This window comes from Cyprinus carpio, chromosome B12 (genome assembly GCF_018340385.1).
Source record: "Cyprinus carpio isolate SPL01 chromosome B12, ASM1834038v1, whole genome shotgun sequence".
In the NCBI taxonomy this organism is placed as follows: domain Eukaryota; kingdom Metazoa; phylum Chordata; class Actinopteri; order Cypriniformes; family Cyprinidae; genus Cyprinus; species Cyprinus carpio.
This window is the reverse complement of record NC_056608.1, coordinates 11,748,863-11,753,812: the sequence shown is the minus strand read 5'-3', so window position 1 is coordinate 11,753,812 and position 4,950 is coordinate 11,748,863.

Sequence of the window (4,950 nt, the reverse complement as noted above, 5' to 3'; positions counted from 1 at the left end):
GTAGACTGTGTCGTACGGTCATGTTAGTATCAAATGGTGTCAAAATAGTATCAAAAGTTCAAATTGAGCCAAAATATGAACTTTATTTTTTTTCTTGGTATTTAAATTTCTGAAAATGTTAGCACAGAATTATTACATTTAGTCTGTTATAAAAATACAAATTCACATTGTTTTATGTTGGAATTTTATTGGGAAATTTTCTTAAATTTAAGTAATTGAAATCTAAATCTGAAATCAAAGAGTGGAATTAATAACCTACAATATCCCACTATTATGAGTATTTTAACTTATTAGACAATTAGAAGTGATTTAAGAATTAAATCACTTCTAATCACTTTTACATTACTGATTTGATTCATGCAAGAATTGCATGCGTGGAATATGAATTACAATTTTAACTACAACTATAACTGTCAATCTATTTTTTTTTTAATTTCATTAATTACACTAGAAATTAAAAATGGCTAATATACAGAATATTAAACCATTATATGTTGTAGGCCCACTCAAAATTTCTATTGCATGACAGCTATATGACACCTAAATTGTAAATTGTTAGAAATAGAAAATAGAAAATAACTTTATGTATTAGCTATTGATTTCTCATTGGCTATAGCAAAACTATAGCAGTCGATTTTATCTTCATAGAATTTTTCAGTACATCATTCTTTAACAGAGGATTTACATTTAGTCATTTAGCAGATGCTTTAATCCAAAGCGACTTACAAATGAGGACAATAAAAGCAGTAAAAACTAACAAGAGAGCAACAATATATAAGTGCAAATGACAAGTCTCGGTAAGCCTAACACAGTACATGTAGCAAGGTGTATATATATATATATATGTGTGTGTGTGTGTGTGTGTATACACACACACACAGATATATACAGGTGCATCTCAATAAATTAGAATGTTCTTTTATTTCAGTAATTCAACTCAAATCGTGAAACTCGTGTATTAAATAAATTCAGTGCACACAGACTAAAGTAGATTAAGTCTTTGGTTCTTTTAATTGTGATGATGTTCAAACAAACCAAACAAAAAACCCACCAATTCATTATCTCAACAAATTAGAATATGGTGAAATGCCAATCAGCTAATCAACTCAAAACACCTGCAAAGGTTTCCTGAGCCTTCAAAATGGTCTCTCAGTTTGGTTCACTTGGCTACACAATCATGGGGAAGACTGCTGATCTACCTGCGCGGCTCCACCAAGCAAAGATACCGACAAGGCACTTGAGTATTGCTTTTCTCCCCTTTCTTTACTTTTTGTACAGCTTGTTCTCAAATACTTATTTAGGTCACTTGTACTCACTATGTGCTTTCAAATCTCTACTATTACTACTAACACTCAGAGAGCACGCACTGTACGTTGGAGGCAGGCCTATCCCAATAATCTATGGCCTGTCCCTCTGACCTCTACTACTTTACTCTCTATTCCAGTTGGTCTCTGGAACTGCCAGTCTGCTGTTAACAAAGCAGAATTTATTTCTTCTATTGCTACTCATTCCGGTCTCAACCTCATGGCCCTAACTGAGACTTGGATCAAACCTAAAGACACTGCCACTCCCGCAGCCCTCTCCACTAATTTCACTTTTTCCCACACCCCTCGCACGACTGGGAGGGGTGGAGGTACTGGTCCCCTTATCTCAAATGAATGAAAATTTGATCTTCAACCATCTCTTACAGGTAACAGTTCATTTGAATCACATGCAAATAATATTACCCACCCTGTTAAAATCCACGTTGTAGTCCTTTATCGTCCCCCAGGTCAACTGGGAAACTTCTTGGAGGAGTTGGATGTGTTGCTATCAAACTTTCCTGAGGATGGTACACCTCTGGTACTGCTCGGTGACTTCAACATCCACCTAGAAAAACCTCAGGCTGCTGATTTCAGCACTCTGCTTGCCTCATTTGATCTCAAGAGAGCGTCTACTACAACTACGCACAAGCAACCAGCTAGACCTCATCTACCCATGCTGTTGCTCCATGAATAACACCTTAGTTACTCCACTGCACACCTCAGACCACTTCCTCATCACTTCTAACCTCACACTTACACCTGACATGGCACACACTCCTCCGCAGGTCACCTTTCGATGCAACCTATGCTCACTCTCTCCCTCTCGCCTATCCTCTATGGCTTCATCCTTACTTCCTTTACTCTCTCAGTTTGCAGCACTGGACACGAACAGTGCTACTGACACTTTTTGCTCCACTCCAACCTCTTGCTTGGACAACTTTTGCCCACTGTCATCCAGACCAGCACGCAGCACCCCATCTGCCCCCTGGCTGTCCAATGTTCTCTGTGAACATCACTTTAAACTCAAGGCTGCAGAGAGGAAATGGCACAAATCAAGAAACTCTACCAACCTGAGTGTGTATCAGTCACTCCTCTTCCTTCTCTGCAAATGTTTTCACTGTTAAAACAACATACTACCACAACAGAATTAACAACTGTTCTGACTCTCGCACACTTCTCAAAACTTTCTCTTCCCTTCTTTGTCCTCCTCCCCCTCCTCCTTCATCCACTCTTACAGCTGATGACTTTGATGGTTCTTGTCTTATTTGTGAAGAAAACTGCAGTGACCAATTCTACACCGCAGACTGATGATAACCTCATAACGACTAATACACACTCTCTCTCCTCCTTGTCTCAGAGACGGACGTTTCCAAACTTATCCTTTCCAATCATCCTACTACTTGTCCACTTGATCCTATTCCCACTCACCTCCTTCAGCCCATTTCTACTTCAGTCATACCTTCACTTACTCACATTATCAACACCTTGCTTCACTCTGGTACATTTCCCACAGCATATAAGCATCCACTTTTCATGTACAGAACTAAGAAACCATCTCTAAATCCAGCACTTTTAGAAAACTACAGACCGGTATCCCTTCTTCCATTCATTGCCAAGACACTTGAGCGAGTTCTCTCTATGTTTCTTGTACAGAACAACCTCCTGGACAGCAACCAATCTGGCTTTAAAAGCGGCCACTCAACTGAGACTGCCCTGCTCTCGGTTACTGAAGCCTTGCGACTGTCGAGAGCATCTTCCAAATCCTCAGTACTCATCTTGCTGGATCTCTCTGCTGCTTTTGACACAGTTAACCACCAGATTCTCCTGTCCACCCTCAGAAAGATGGGCATTTTCTAGAACTGCACTCCTGTGGTTTAAGTCCTACCTCTCAGGTAGGTCCTTCAGGGTGTCTTGGAGGGGTAAGTCACAACTTCTTGCTACTGGGGTTCCTCAAGGCTCAGTGCTTGGACCACTTCTCTTCTCCATCTACATGACGTCATTAGGATATGTCATTCAGAAGCATTGCTTTTCTTATCACTGCTATGCTGATGACACTCAACTCTACTTCTCATTCCAACCAGATGATCCGATGGTAGCTGCTCGCATTGCAGCCTGCCTGAGAGACATTTCTAGCTGGATGAAGGACCATCACCTTCAACTCAACCTTACTAAGACAGAACTGCTTGTGGTTCCAGCTAACCTATTGTTTCATCACAACTACTCTATACAGCTGGGTTCGTCAACCATAACTCCTTCCAGGACAGCCAGAAACCTAGGAGTTGTGATCGATCATCAGTTACGGTTCATAGATCATATTGCTACAACGCCCCGGTCCTGCAGATTTGCCTTATAGAACATTAGGAAGATCAGACCCTTCCTGTCAGAGCAAGCCACACAACTTCTTGCCCAAGCTCTTATTCTCTCCAGACTGGACTATTGTAATGCTCTCTTGGCGGGCCTTCCTGTATGTTCTATCAAGCCTCTGCAACTGATCCAGAATGCAGCAGCGAGAGTTCTCTTCAATGAGCCAAAAAAAGCTCACGTTAATCCTTTCCTCATCAGGTTACACTGGCTACCAGTAGCCGCTCGCATCAAATTCAAGGTACTGATGCTTTCCTATAAGATGACCACTGGCGCGGCACCTATATACCTAAACTCACTAGTTCAAACTTATGTGCCCTCCAGAAGCTTGCGTTCTGCAAGTGAACGGCCCCTTGTGGTGCCATCCCAAAGAGGTTCAAAATCACTCTCATGGACCTTTTCCTTGACTGTGCCCAGCTGGTGGAATGACCTCCCAATCTCAATTCGAACAGCTGAGTCTTTACTCATCTTCAAAATCATCTAAAGGCACATCTTTTTCGCCAGCACTTGACCAACTAATACTAGCACTTACCTTTTCTTTTCTATTCTATTCTTGGAAAAGGAAAAAAAAACCTTGCTACGTGTTCTGTGCTAGACTAACTGAGACTTGTCATGGCATTTGTATACTGTTGTTGTTCTCTCACTGGTTTGATTGCTTCTATTGTTCTCATTTGTAAGTCGCTTTGGATAAAAGCGTCTGCTAAATGATTAAATGTAAATGACAGTTGTCCAGAAGACAATCATTGACACCCTTCACAAGAAGAGTAAGCCATAAATATTCATTGCCAAAGAAGCTGGCTGTTCACAGAGTGCTCCATCCAAGCATGTTAACAGAAAGTTAAGTGGAGGGAAAAGGTGTGGAAGAAAAAGATGCACAACCAACTGAGAGAACCACAGCCTTATGAGGATTGTCAAGCAAAATCGATTCAAGAATTTGAGTGAACTTCACAAGGAATGGACTGAGTCTGGGGTCAAGGCAGCAAGAGCCACCACACACAGACATGTCAAGGAATTTGGCTACAGTTGTCATATTACTCTTGTTAAGCCACTCCTGAACCACAGACAATGTCAGAGGCATTGAAGAAGAACTGGACTGTTGCCCAATGGTCCAAAGTCTTCTTTTCTGATGAGAGCAATTTTTGTATTTGATTTGGAAACCAAGGTCCTAGAGTCTGGAGGAAGGGTGGAGAAGCTCATAGCCCAAGTTGCTTGAAGTCCAGTGGTAAGTTTCCACAGTCTGTGATGATTTGGGGTGCAATTTCATCTGATGGTGTTGGTCCATTGT